The following is a 15,470-nucleotide window of genomic DNA, read 5'->3' on the forward strand; positions in this document are numbered from 1 at the left end:
AAACAGGAGTATGAGCAGCAAGTGTCTGGTCCAGCTCAGGGGGAACACTGCCGGAGATGGTTTACCAGGCCTGGATGAAAGTGTTGGATGCAGGGCAGGAAATCTCAGGGCCATGAAACTCCAGGATGTGATGGGGGGAATCTGCCATCTCAGCACTTGATAGGGATTAAAATTGCTTCAAAAAGTTAAACAAGTTAAACGATTAAAATCTATCATTTAACTGGTTAACCATTACTGAGGTGGGCTGGGGAGAAAAGGAATGGGGACCCCGCTGGGGTGGCTGGGAAGCTGCTTCAGCCCGCCAGGTCAGGGCGGGTCCGCCAGGGCTGCTCCAGCCCCTGGCATGGCTGTGACTAAGGGTGCTGCCAGTGTGGCTGGAGCTGCGTCTGCTCCAGCCCTACTCATCAAGGCTGCCCACCTCTCAGCAAGCTGCTCCTAAGCAGCGTCACGCAGCTAGCGGGCTCCCATGACCGGTGCCGCTGGTGCTCAAGCGATCCCACTGCTGCAAGTCCCCATCTCCAGACCACAATCTCTGTCTGAACGTTCAGACATGCATGCACACACTCCAGGAGATGGGGGCTGGGACCATTCTGATATTTTGGATATTGCTAGGCACCGTAGTTGCTGAATGGTTGGATATCGCCAATATGATTATGGGTATAGTCTCAGTATAGATTGCCATCGATCCTGCCCCGATTTTGATGGGGGACTAGCATACCAAACCCCACTGAATGTTAGTAAGGGGATAGAACCTTCCCTATATAAAGGCTGGACAGTCATTTCCTAGATCTACACGGATTGTGATAGACGGACGCACAGCTACTTCCTCTAGTCTCAGTCCCACTTGCCGAGGTAGGGAGGATCCTTCCTGCCAAGTATTAGGAGGCAGTTTCATTCCTGGCTTGGGAATGAGTTCAGATAGCTGAGGTGGGTGATTGGCCACTGGTGGGTTGGATAGGGTCAGACATTCGCTGCGTCAGGCTGACAACGGGCCATGAAAGGTCTGAGCAGGTTTGAGACAGGGGGAAGGAGCTGCCACTGTCACCGACCCACCCTCCAGGACTGCAATGGCTATCTGAGTATACCCCTGGTTCTGTGGATGCTCTCAATTTCTTGGGCCAGCCCACATAGCCGCGACAGCCCTGATTTTCTGAACGCAGTATCTGGCTGGCTCCCAACTGCAGGGGTCATGAGGTGGGCAGGTATTGAGTAGTGAGGTGGCTCGGCTTGGTTTCTCTCAGGCTGTAGCGTCTAGGCGCTCCCGCTTTCCCCAGCTTTTCCTCCCAGGCACATGTGAGACAGAGCAGTAATTGCTGGCAGGGAGTGGGAGCTCCTGGTCAATCGCGAAGGGGGGAAGCCTCTTCAAAGGTGTCCCGCAGAGCACAAGCCCCTGCAAGTGCTTTGGACACCGGGACAAGCACCTGATGTTAAATGCTGGGCGCATGACCTCAGCGTAAGTCTCTTCCGCGGCAAGGGAACAAGGAACTCAATCAGAGACTTGGACAACCCAAGAATGCAAGGATATTAATGAGCACTGAGGAGCCAGCACGAACTTTCCTCCCACCCACACTCCCCATGTCATGAGGGACGGAAATCTCCCGCCAGTCGAGACCCACCGAGCCACACCGAGACGAAAATCTTGTCTCTTCTCACTAGTGACTTCCAACCCTCTCGCCACTCACATTGTGGAATGAAACTCCTGCCCCTACGTCCTCCAAGCCTTAGACAAAGAGGCATGTTCTCTAGCCTCCCACCCAGCAGGAAATCCCAGAACTCCCGCCCCACAGAATCCACCTCAGCCACCTCATGCCCTCCAGCTAAGGGGCTTTAGAGGTTTGCGGACACATAGGTCCGTGGATTGAGAGGAAGTGAACCTTCCAAGATCACGTTCTTAACGGTGATGCCAATGATACAGTAGCTCTGGTGAATGGGGCTCTTAAGCATGCCCCCTGCTGACTGACTTCTCCAGTTCTCCCCAAGAGCGAGTTGTGGCTGGGATAACCGTGATACCAAAGCACTAGGAACCACCAGCCTGAGGCACTGCAGGGGTTAGGAAAGGCTACAGAGGTGGCTACAGAGGAGTGTTGCGCGCCTTAGCATACAAAGTGGCTGTGTGTTCGGGTTGATCGTGAATGCCTGTTAGGTAAAATAGCCTTGCTGGAGAGCTAGGAGTCTACTGCTATTTGAGCTCTTCAGGGGCAAGTGGCAACCTAACCCAATGACCTGCCTGGGTTCATCCTCTCTTTGGTCAGCATAGGAGGGAGATGGGATAGGGTATTTTCAATGGTCTGGGAGGTGAAAAGGCCTGGAGGTCCTCCACGCCATTGATCCCTCTTGTTAAACTACAGTCACCGATCACCTTGGCTGGCTTCCCCCAGGAGGTCCTGAAGTCTCTGTAGCAGCCACAGCCTGACCGGACATGGAGCTGGGGGTCACGTATGGGCCAGAAAGCGCCTACCAAATGAGGGAAAAGCTCTCATACCTTTCCGGAGCGTTGAACCTCCGTGAGAATCTCCACACGGCATCTCTACATCCTATAAGTCATACCATACCATCAAGACCTAGAGCCATAATGCCAATCGACAAGAACTAGGCTCCATAACCCCTCTAATGTGTCCTTCAGCAGAACGGTGGAAAAGACATCTCCTCCTGGGACGCCCAACCTCTTTCGGGGTCGAATTGGCTGGCACCTGCAAGGATTCACTGCGATGCACTAGAGCTGCCTTGGATAAAATTCAGTGACAGAAATCCAAACACCTCTGAAATCCCAGCCACAAATCACACCACAAACACAACCACCATCACAGCACCAACACCAGACACAAAAAGACAATCCATACACTAAATAGGACCATGACCAATGCGCAGGTCGAGCTAGCTTGACAGACATACCTCCACCCACTAACGAATCAAATCAGACCACCCCGACTCACCGAGTAGGAGGCAGAAGCTCTTCTAGACTCTGGTTCCACTAGTCCTCATTCACCACCCACAAAATATTAATAAACTGACATGTAAACACATCATAGCCAGTCACACATCCCATCCTGTTAGCATAGTGGAACGAGCCCGTATCCGCGCCGTGTTCCATGACACCAAGCCGTACCCAAACAAAAAAGAACAAAAGAAGGATAAAAACCCACACGACCAACAACACTCACCCCGCCTGAGCTGAATAGCGCAATTGCATCACCGACCAGTAGACTAAGAGTCCCAATCCCATACCTACCCCACCCAAACCTGGCCATTCGCGCTTAAAAGTCTGTGATACTGTCACCCACCGCTTTGGCTGTGCTCCCTGCCGAGCGCAGCTCACTCCCTGACACCCCACGCTCTCCCTTCTCCGATCTCACCCTGATAGTTGCACGCCATCACTATGATAAGAGAAAGACAACAACCCACAATACCACCACATATTAGGAGGTATTAAGGAACTATAATCCAGCGATTCCATGCCATCTAGTGACCTACATACTTCAGGTGCACACACGCGCCTGGCCAGCGGATCTATATGTGGCCACACACCCCAAGACAACGAGAACATTGCACGACTCCATAACACAAGGTGCTTTAACGTACAGAAGGCGACGGTAATACAATGCTCTATATCTCACCCCGTACCACATTAGCACCAAAGTGATTCACATGTTGACCCAAAAACTCACAGTCTGTTCGAGAGTGCCTTCTAGAGAGTAGATTACAAATAAATACCCCGCCTGTTACAGGATTGCGTCGATGGAATATCACCTAGAGTAGTACCACCCCCCCCAGCACCCACCCATCGACAGTCTGAAGCTCGCACTCTCTGCACTGCACCGAGACCTACAGCATACACACCAGGATAGAACCAATCCGCAGCAATATACAAACAGCTTCTGTGTCCGATCAGCCCGCACACCTGTCGGACCTACCATAGCACTCCATACGCCCTCCAGTGCCTCCCCTCCATCAAAAACTGAATCGTGCATCTAATCCGCTACCATAACGTGATCATCACACTTATAGCTCAGTTCCATCTCGACCCTCCTCACAGGCCTTCCCACACGCCAATAACGGATAGCTCAGCAACCAGCCTTCAATTCCACAACTAGGAACGGAGGACAAGAAGAGCTATCCAAAGACTCCTGAACTACACAACGACAAACAGAGCTCACAAATTTCATCACTCGAAGCAACACGTCACTTTTCTCAGACACTCACTCAGATATCCCTCCTTCTCAGAGACAGGGAGATCATATAAAATAACTAGAAGGTGCGCGAAATCATTCGGTCTCAGAGATCGGCGAGGAGCCATTCCTTTCTGTACGGCATGACCATTCGCCACCAAGCCAGACGCGTGCTCAAGGAGACTTGTTCCATGGGGTTGTCACCCCTTATCCCCCACAGCTACCCAAAGTGGAATCTAAAGGGGCCTTTAGTTCTACTAGGACGTTCCAAACGGACCTATCAACACCCTAGTCAATCCGGAGAGTCCACACCACGACACCTCATGAGGAGTCTCATTTGCTGTGGCGAAGTATTACATTACCTTCCGTATAGCTAAGCACCAGGCAGCACTGCGTCACAAGGCAGTAATCACGACCATAATTCCTCACCACCCACCCTCAGCCTTAGCCGTCTGCATCTCAATCTGCGGCTGGCTAGATGTACATAGCAACCCATGCGATCCCAAGCGGTCGACACCACCTGCCTGTTAGGGGCAAAGAAATCGCACGGAACCTCTGAGGTAGGACACAGGAAGTAACAAGCGAGGCATTCAGCACATATTATTATAAAAACACGCATGTATGGAAGTACTTCCAGAGGTCATACTAGTCCACCACTAGCTCACAAAGCAGATGCAATACCCCACCAGTTCACCAATCATACGACTCAGGCCAGGGCTTTGAGTCAGCCAGAAGCTCTAAACATATATAAGGTAGAAAGATCCCTACAGTCTAGGAAACCCTCAGCCGTATCCAGTGCTCACCACCACTATAGCAGTGACTCACCACAGGTTAACCTAGCTAAACCTAAACTCCCCCCAACAATCCGGCCAGAAATGTAAATACCTTTGTCCATTTCATCTGATTCATCACACGCCGATCCTGCCAGCATGAGAAACAGCTCCTAGATCCATCAATCATATTGGCACCATATTCAACTCCTGCAAAGGTAATGCAAGCAACCTTAAATCCACAACACGCATTACATTCTACTCTTCCTGCACACTAACCACCACACACTCCTCAGATCTATCACTCAATATCAGTTCATCTATCCACTAAAATATATACACACAGCACCGTCTAATCATGTTCTGGTGGTAAATAAAATAAGACAGTAAAGCAAGCCCTGGACCTCTTTACATTCTCTCCACATCTTCTTTCAGTAGTGGCCTAATAATATGAGACCGAGAGAACTCACCCTGTAAAACCAGCACGAATGAAAGCCTCACAAGTGTCAATGCAGAGGGACAGAAACACCACAATCCTCAGTACATGAACCCAACCAACACACTACTCATACCCAGCACCATCGCTGTTAAAAGCCTTCTTGCGCAACCACGCGCACAGCACACTCGCGCCTTTAACCGCTAATCTACAGTCCACCTCGATCCCTAGTCCTACCATTGCCTCATCTGCAGAACCTGCTCTAGCAGGATAAATCGAGCATCAATCCCAAAAACATGTCCGCACACTGTGGTATGGATATCTCTACTGTCTACGAACCAGAGACTACACTCGCCTTGTCCACTTCGCTGCAACATCCTCCTCTAGAGTATTATCTTAGAGGCGGTCCTCTACCACTCTCTGTTTAGGGCTCCCTACTGTAATCCACATAATCCAACATCCAGCCCCCTACCGCGTGTATTTCCGCCCACCTCTGCAACACTTGTCCGAGTGTAGTCGCAAATTTGACTCACCCGAGCTATTAGTAAGAGATAGTTGAACAAACCCGAACACCCACAGGAACAATCGAGAAACAAGAGACTCATCAAAAAACAACACGCAATCCACCGAGCCACTATGCCACTTAGACCATAGTGCAAAGAGCTTGATCAAAACACCCTAACTGCCAATCCACACTTTCCTCTAATCATTCCTCTGAGTCCAGAGAGATCTAGCCATCCACCATTATATCATCATAAGACGCCCCACACCTTCCATACCAGCCATACTTTGTTACTTGTGGCAGAACAACTCCGTGGGCGCGAGAGACCAGAGCTCTACCCCTCCTTATTGCCTTAGCTCACCAGGACTAAACCACAATCCATACTGCTTTACCACCTACCATCCACAGAACACCATCAAGTTATACTCACTGTCACATCATAGAAAAGGCAATCTAGCGAGACTCAGCCGCATGACTGATCCCCTTGGGGTGAACATAACTAGACCATAGTTTACCTATAGCATTTCCACTCACTACAGTGCTTGCAGATTGTATTCCTTGACAGGAATCATGCACTTTCACATGACATTTTCTCCAAGAGAACTGAGAATGAGGTGCTGATTGGACCTGTAGTCCCCGATCGTCTCCTATCGCTTTTACTAATGGGCACTAAACATTAGCTTTTTTCCCAGTCATCCGCAGCACCCGCGGTATCCCTCGATCACCACATGCAAAAGTTTTCAAAGAATTAAATGCCACCGAAATCACAATCGCACTCTTTTATAGAGCACCTTCGGCTATGCAGACAAGACATTACCCACCTCATGACTTGTGTTTCATCACAGTTCTATTTCTACAAATCTATGTCCCAAACCAGCTTCTCTCCTCCAGCACAGATGGCTGGTCACTATTCCTCGCCCTAGCTGTGCTGCCCAGTGTGAAGCAGTCTGGGAGCTGACTTGATTTGTGAGCCACAGAGGACACAAAGTATTTAAGCATTCAGTACATTAGCTTTTTCCACATGCCTTTGTCACTCCGGTGTCTCCCTACTTCAGTAAAGGGCCCACACTTTCCTTGACTTTCTTTTTGATTGCTAAACATATCTGAAGAAACCCTTCCTTGTTACTCTTAACATCTTTCTAGCTGCAACTATTCAACACCTCCAAGTGGGTTGTGCCTTCCTTCATTTTCATTTCCTGCAAGCCTGGAGGCATAATTTTTATTATTCTCCTCCCTGATTCGTTTGTCAATCTTCCACTTCTTGTACGACTTCTTTGTTGCGTTTAAGATCAAGCAAATGATTTCACTGTTAAGCCATGCTGGTCACAACTGCCATATTTACTGATTTCTACACCCTACATGAATGTTTTTTTCGCTGAGCAACCTCAATAAGGATTCTTAAAATAATCATGCCTCTCCCTGGACTCCTTTCCCCCCTGTGTTATTCTCACTAGAGGATCCTGCCCATCCAGTTTCCCTGAGAGTCAAGTCTGTTTTCTCACTGAAGTTCGCAAGGGTCCATATTCGCTGGCTACCCTACTTGCTCCCCTTTCTTCCTTGTGTCAGAATCCTGAACTCAACCATCTCATGGTCACTGCCTCCCAGGTTCCCACCCACTTTTGCTTCCCCTACTAATTCTTCCTGGTTTGTGAGCAGCAGGTCTTGAAGAGCTCTGGCCCTAGCTGGTTCCTCCAGCACTTGCACCAGGAAATTGTCCCCTACACTTTCCAAAAACTTCCTGGATTGTCTGTGCACTGCTATATTGCTCTCTCAGCAGATATCAGGGTGATTAAAGTCTCCCATGAGAACCAGGGCCTGCGATCTAGTAACTTCTGCTAGTTGCCGGAAGAAAGCCTCGTCCATCTTATCTCCCTGGTCTGGTGGTCTATAGCAGACTCCCACCATGACATCACCCTTGTTCCTCACACTTTTAAACTTAATCCAGAGACTCTCAGGTTTTTCTGCAGTTTCATACCGGAGCTCTGACCGGTCATACTGCTCTCTTACATAAAATTCAACTCCCCCACCTAAGCTCTGTCCTAGGTCTTTTTGGAGTGGAGCCAGAAATGGACATGCTGTGGGAGAAGGAGTCGGGGGGATGGTCAACGCACAGATGCACATGCTCTGCAAATGAGCCTCTCCTCCTCCCTATGGGGCTGAGATTTTGTGCTCAGGGTGGAATAGCTGAGCCTTGGTTGCAGAGCTTGAAAAGGGGGTTCATCACACTACCCACATCTTGCTGGGCACAAGCTCATTGTCTCTCCAGGCTGGGGCAATGGTCAGACTTGGGGCTGGTCTATTTGCTCTGAACCCCTGATCCATGAACAGCATGTCAGGATCAAGGCACATGCCCTGAACCCCCAGACCCCAGCTGCAAAGGCCTTGGTAGGATGGACTCAACGGCCATGAGGACAATCCCTCTGGGAACTGCAGTGTCACTGGGACAGAAGAGCTGATTCCCTGAGGCTCCTCCTGTATCTCAGGGTCTCCCTAGAGAGAGGAGCCAGTGACTTTTCTCAGAGGCCCATATCCTGCGTCTCACAGGGGTTTCAGTCTCTCAGTCCCCAGCCAGGCCTGGTTTTTACTGTTAGTGCTTAATGCAACTGTGCAGAGCTCTGGCTGATAGTCCCAGCTCCTTCTCCCTGCACTGACAGCTCTGGGAAAGTGTGACCAGCTGGGTCCAAGATGGGACGACACAATGCAAAAATGGCTCTTCTAGTCTCTCCTTCACAGCCCTTCCACGGAGCAAAGAGGAAATTCCACCCCAGACCGTCCCATTCTACTCACCTCCAAGAGCTGCTGCAGCATGTCCAAGGTTGGGCTCTCTGTCAGCAGGCCCCTGAGCATGGTGTCCAGGCGATGTAAATAGCTCTTGTGCAGAGTCTGCAAGAAGGAGGACCCATCAGTCATGGGGCTACACCAGTCAGAGGACAATTAAGAGGGTTCTCCAGGAGGCCTGGCAAGACTCAAAACGCACATCCTGGCCTCTCCCATTCACATCACTCCAGGGACACTTAGGAAGAGTTCATACCCGGATGCCTGCTGCCTCTTCAATCCTTGCTCTTAGGAATTCTCTGTGCAGGGCCTGGTACCCAGCAGACTATGGAACAGCCAAACTGCAATGGGTGAGAGGTAGGATCCCCGGGAGAATCCAGGCAGGAGATCAGAGAATGAGGAGAGGAGGAAAGTATGGGATCATACACAGAGGGGTAACACAATCCCCCCCCTGTCAGTTTGTCTCAGGCCTGTTCCGAGCTCTGCTCACCCCTCCCCTATTCTCAGCAGCTCCATCAAAGCGAGGGAGCAGGGACCAGAGCCTGCTCCTGGGACAGAGAAGTAGGATCAGGACCTACCTGGAAGTGGGTGGTGTTGTTCCCAGTGCCCATGGTAAAGATTCTGTGGAGAACAGCCCGCAGGAGGCGTGATTCCAGCTCCAGGGCAAGCAGCAGCTTTAGTTAGCTGGCAAGAGTAAGAAGCCTGTTGTACACTTTGCAACACCAACGTGGTGCTGGCACTGCCATGGACATGACCCTCTCCCCTTCAGTGATCCCCTCCCTAAGGGCATTGTAATGTTACTGGAGTGAAATCCCCCCCTTTCCTGGCTAGGGGGTTGATGTTCCTGCCTCCTCTGCGCAGGGATGGGAACAGCCACAGCTGGGGGTAACCTAGCCGGAGGAGGATCTGTGACTCCCAGATCTGGGCCTGATCAGCACCAGGGTTAGGGCAGCTGGATGGGAGGATCCTGGTACCTGAGACTGTAAACTGCAGCCATGGAGCTGGACATGATGGAGCTTGGCTCGGACACCATGGGAAGATTTTCAGTCAGCTCCTGGGAGACCCCAAGGAAACAAAACTGCGTGTGAGACTCAGGCCCCGCAGATCCACAGGCACTTACCAGGGAGAAGGTCAAAGTGCTCTGCAGAAACAGCCAGTGTCACCCCCACCCCCAACCAGCTGGGCCCCCCATTCCTCCCAGCCATCAAATTTCCTTTCCCCTCCGGTCTTAAAATCCCCCCACTGCCAGCTCCTGATCAGTGTCACAATTATCCACTTCCCTGCCCACCAGCCCTCAGCCCCAGGAACCCCTGTCCTCTGCTCCCCCCTCCAACCCCACTAACTCTTCCGCCCGTATGTGGATCCCTCGCCCCAGGGACCGGGCACGGGATCCCACTCAGTGCAGTGCTCTGCACAAGGGCTGCTTTTGAAAAGTGGGGCTCCAAGGTGTCCCGACCCTGCTGCTGTGCAAAGAAACACAGACTCGGGATAGCTTGGAGGAAGTGGAGCTGTTTGGACCTGTCCTCTACCAACTAGGAGTGGGGTTGTGTGACAGAGAGAGCCTGTTATATTGGGACCTCCCCGCCCAACCCAAACCAGATCCAGGGCTCAGGACCTCCATGGGGTTCGACAGGGAAAGCCTCCCCCTTCCTGAAACCAGTGTCGCCCTGCACAGACAGGGGTTGTAACCTGGACAGTGTCTGCGGGGAGCAGACACCTTGGCCTGTGTGGGACGAATGTCCCCACTTTGGGGTGCCAGATAACAGAAGAGATGTGTCCCCCCCATTGGGGGTGAGGGATTCTCTGGTACAAGACCCTGCTGCATGGCTGGAGATGAAACAAGGAGCAGGACAGACTCGGTGGCAGCATGGCTGGGGGATTTTTATACCTCATCTCTGCCCTGGAGGTGCTGCTTGATGACCCTGATGATGTCTTGTTCAGGGGACACATCCTCCTCCTCCTCCTCAACCCACTCCTTCTCTTCCTCCTCCTCTGGATCCCTTGCCCCAGGGGCTGGGCACTGGGTCTCTGTACCAGGGAGGGAAGGAGAAAGTATAATTCCTTTTGCTGCTGGGGGGGAATGTAGTGGACAGAGGAGGCTCCATGTTTCGACCTTCTCTGTAAGGAACCCCACCCTACTCCTCCCAGAGATGCTCTCAGCCCCATCAGCCTCAGGGCCCCATGGCAGTCAGTCCCCCGCCTTAAGATCAGGGGAGGCCGGAGCTTCCCCAACTCTGCCCAACATCCCCTGCTGAAAGGAGTGGCTGTGTCACCCCCACTGCTGTTAGTGGGGCTCACATGGGTCAGTCCTTGTGCTTTGGCGAGCTGATGGGCAAAGGGTGTTACTAGTCCCCCACTGCCCCAGTCCTCTTCTCTTTCCCCTGGGTCTTCCCTCACCTGCAGAGAGGGAACCTTCAGCCTCAGGGCTGTCAGACCCCACGGAGGAGCTGCTGGCCTCTCAGGAGTAGGCGGAGCTGCTGATGTTTGTCCCATATAGTCGCCCATCTCCTGCTCTGAGCTGGTGGGGGGCTCCTCAGTGGCCAGGGTGGGGCTGGCGTGGGGCTCCTCAGTGGCCAGGGTGGTGGATGGTTCCTGCTGGGACATGGGGCACAGCTCCGGGCTTCTCGGCTTCCTGTGAAGGAAGCCCCAGAGCTGCCTTGCCCGGCTCTTGCCTTCTCCTGGGTCCCTCCTCCATAGCTGTACCTGGGGCCACCTCCATTTGGGCCCAGGTGGTACGTCGGGGCCAGCTGTGGGACCTGGTGTCTTCCTCCTCCTCCAAAATGCCAGGAAGCTCCTCTGTTTAGCCTAGCCACAAGCCTCTTCCCCGCCCGCGGGGACAGAGGGGCCACTCTCCTCCTGGGCAATCCAGTCGCTGCTTCCCTCTGGTTCTGGAGCCACCTGCCAGGCCTTCCTCCTCAGCATCCGCTTCAGCCACTCCATCCTGGAACTGAGTGGGGAGCAGCCATGAGTCTGGGTTCAAAGCAGCCTCTCATTAACAGGCTTGTCTGCTCCCCTGCCCACATCCCATCTGCTGAGGCAATTTCTCCTCCTCACACATCCCACCTCAGGGCACAGGAACCCTCAATCTGGGCAACAAACTCTTACAAAGGATGGGCTGGGTGCCCTATTAGTGGGATATTTCCACCACACTGAGGATGGCTCTGGAGAGCTCCACTTACTTGCTCTACATAGGATGGAGCTGGATGGCATATGCTTGATGTTGGTCCTTCCTTTACCCTCCTCCTTGATCTCTCGCACCCAGGTGGGCTGGAAAGGGTGCTGCACAATGCCCTGCCAGCAGGGCAGGGGATAGAAGCCAGGAGATCGAAAGTGGCTGTGAAAACAAGACAATTTTATTGCCAGGGGATGGATAAAGTCAGGCTAGCAGCTGGGGTTCACAACACTGACCAACGGCCAGCAGGACACCTCCCGTCTCAAGGTCTCCTAGTACCTCATGCACATTCCTGAAGTGTGCTGACCCAAGGGCTCTAGGGGAGTGTTCCCAGCCCCACTGATGGAAACAGAGGCCTTGGCAGGAGAAGCTGCTGCCTCAGGTTTGCACTGAGAGTCGGAGATGGACCCAGGAGTCCTTTGTCCAGTCTACTGGCACTAACCACTAGCCCAGTTTATTGGCACTAATCACTAGCCCAGTCTCCCTGGCTCCGAGTGTGACCTGTTGTAGTGACTGATGGATTTGCTACTTGTCCCCCATTCAAAGCCAATAACACATCTCTGTGTTGGCAATCGTGAGTTAGACCTTCTCAGCACCCCTCTGTCTCCCACAGCCATCAGGTGTTCCTTGGATTACGGAGGCTTGGACGGTAACAGGACTGGAATTTGTTACTGGCTCACTGAATGTTTCTAGCCAATGAGGGTCTCAGTCTATGTCTGCTTTCCTTCAAAATTTGTTGTGTTTTTTTTAATTGAAAAGCTGAAATTAGTCTGCCAAAACCTGAACATGGTTTGGGGTTTCAGAAGTGTGTGGCCAAATATTTGCTGCTTGCTGTGTTTGATTGTTTAAAGAAACAATAAAAAAATTCTGCTTAAAAAAAAAACCCAAAACTTTTGAACCACCTCAGCTTGTGACCAAATGCCTGAGCCCATCCAGTCAGAGATTTTTCCAGGTTTCTGATACTCTGCTGGCTTCCTTGACTCATATCTGTCTCCATAACTTTGGGTTCATTTAGGTATTAGAACATAAGAACAGCCATACTGGGTCAAACCAAAGGTCCATCCAGCCCAGTATCCTGTCTACCGACAATGGCCAATGCCAAGTGCCCCAGAGGAGTGAACCTAACAGGTAATGATCAAGTGATCTCTCTCCTGCCATCCATCTCCACCCTTGACAAACAGAGGCTAGGGACACCATTCCTTACCCATCCTGGCTAATAGCCATTAATGGACTTAACCTCCATGCATTTATCTGTTTCCTAGAGACTGGCTCCATGGGGTCCCTCACAAACTGGAGACGGTTACTGTGGGTTTGTCTTTAGTATAGCTTATGTACATACTCCATGAACTGAGCATTTGAGCTTGTTCCAGAATCTGGGATGAGCCTATGTTGTGAAAACTGAAATGCTCAAAATAGCACATGCATGTGAATGGACACAGGGTGCTAAAATTAAATAACCCAGGGGTTCTCAAACTGGGGTCAGGACCCTTCTTCAGGGGTCACAAGGTTATTACTGGGGGGGTCGAGCTGTCAGCCCTCCACCTCAAACTGCCAGCAGCTTTGCCTCCAGCATTTATAATAGTGTTAAATATATGCAAAAGTCTTTTCACCCTTATAAGGGGGGCCCCCACCCCGTCGCCCCCCACCCCGTGTCACTCAGAGGTTGGCATGCTATGTGAAAGGGGTCACCAGCCGCCACAAAAGTTTGAGAACCACTGAATTAACCCCTCTGAAGCCTCAGAGGAATGCAGGGGGGTGGAGAACCAGGGTTTCCCTTGGTAGGGGTGGGGGGAGGTAGGTGGGTGTAGGATATTGCTCTTCTCATGTGATCCCTCCCCCAGTGGCTAATTTTAAATGAAGCTACCCTCCCCTGACATGAATCTCCCTATGGCACTGAAATTAAATATAGACTATAATTTGGCATTTGAGAAGTGAAAGGGGATGGTAGCCCTAAATGAAAATGCTAACAGCTTGGCTCTTCTGCAAGCTCCCTCAACTGCTGATATGAGCTTTTAGGGTAGGGCGAAGGCTGTGCCTCCCAAACAGCCTGTGCCCTGCCTTCCTATTCCGACTCCCTCTCCACTTCCTGTCCCCTGACTACCGCCCTCCGTCAGAATCCCCAACCATCCTGCTCCTTGTCCCTCAGCCCACCAACCCGGGGATCCCACCTCCTGGCTCCCTGTCCCCTGACTTCGCCTCGATCTCCTATCCACCCCACCGCTGGAGTCCTGACAGACCTAGAATTGCCCACTAATCCAACCCCCTATTCCCTGCCCACCCCCCCAACCCTCTGCCCCTCCCTCCCTGTCCCCGGGACTCCCTGCCCCTTATCCAACCCCTCCGGCCCTGGCCTATTACCCCTGTCTCCCCCCTCCCCTGGAGCCTCAGTGCTTCACATCCAGGAGCTTCCCTGAACAGCAGTGCAGCGTGGCTCTGGCGGGGCCTGAGCTCCTCCCAGCTCAGAACCGCGTGGTAAGGGGGCAGGGCTGTGAGTTCCAGCGAGGCCTGAGTCACTGGCTTCACCTTCCAGGGAATAACAGACAGCTGAAAGCTGCAAAACATTCTCTTTGTGTCCTTCTTTGCCATTCATTTCTGCGTCCTGGTAGGGAATGTCGGGATGATTGCGCTGATTAGGGTTGACTTCCAACTCCACAGCTCCATGTACTTTTTCCTCAGCATCTTGTTACTCTTAGATGTTGTCTGCTCCTCTGTGATTGACCATCACCTTTCGGGCAGTTCCCTAGCAAAGAGTAAAGACATTTCATTCTCTGGGTGTGTGGTTCAATTTTTCCTCTTCTCCTTATGTGCCAACAATGAGATTTGCCTCCTGGCTGTGATGGCATACAATCACTTCGTGGCCATCTGCAACCCATTGCTTTATTATGTGACCATGTCCAAGAGAGTCTGCTTCTAGCTGGTGGCTGGCTCTTACGTATGCGCCTGTGTCAATGCCACTGCGCATACATGTACTGTATTCAGTCTCTCCGTCATCCACTCCAATGTCCTCGATCATTTATTCTGTGATATTCGCCCACTCCAAGAAAACTCCTGCTCTTACTTTTGCATCAGTAAGCTAGTGCGTTTCATCTTTGCATCCATAAAAACAATAGGCACCGTTTTCACCATCCTCTTCTCCTACATTTATATCATCTTTGCCATCCTGAGGATCCGCTTCATGGCAGGAAGGCACAAAGCCTTCTCCACCTGCGCCTCCCACCTGACTGTTGTTTCCATCTTATATGGGATCCTGATCTTTACATATTTATGATCCTCATCTGGCAGCTCAGTGGACTGGTAGAAAATGGTGGCCGTGTTCGATACCCTTGTGATCCCCATGCTTAGCCCCCTGATCTACAGCCTGAGGAACAAGGAGGTGAAGGATGCTCTGAAGACGACAATACACCAGAAAATTATTCTTCACTGTATGTAAATACGGGGATTGGTTTTTCTGATCAGTACTGGAGTGTAGATATGTGCTAGTTCTCACTCATTAAGTCAATGTACAGAAATTTCTATCATGTGATTTACAGGAGAAAACAATATGGAAATGGAACCTGAGCCAGATAATGAAGGAAGGTGCCATTTCCCTTGAAAAACAGTGTCCAGTAACTGTGTTACAGCTTCTCCTTTATGCACTTATGTGATTTCT

At 51.5% G+C, this 15,470-nt stretch overlaps 1 pseudogene; it reads left to right on the forward strand.

Moving 5' to 3' along the window:
- The first annotated feature begins 14,333 nt into the window (after positions 1-14,333).
- On the forward strand, positions 14,334-15,251 carry LOC142046247 (olfactory receptor 5J3-like; annotated as a pseudogene).
- The last annotated feature ends 219 nt before the right edge of the window (positions 15,252-15,470 follow it).

Source organism: Chelonoidis abingdonii, chromosome 1 (assembly GCF_003597395.2).
Source record: "Chelonoidis abingdonii isolate Lonesome George chromosome 1, CheloAbing_2.0, whole genome shotgun sequence".
NCBI classification, from domain to species: domain Eukaryota; kingdom Metazoa; phylum Chordata; order Testudines; family Testudinidae; genus Chelonoidis; species Chelonoidis abingdonii.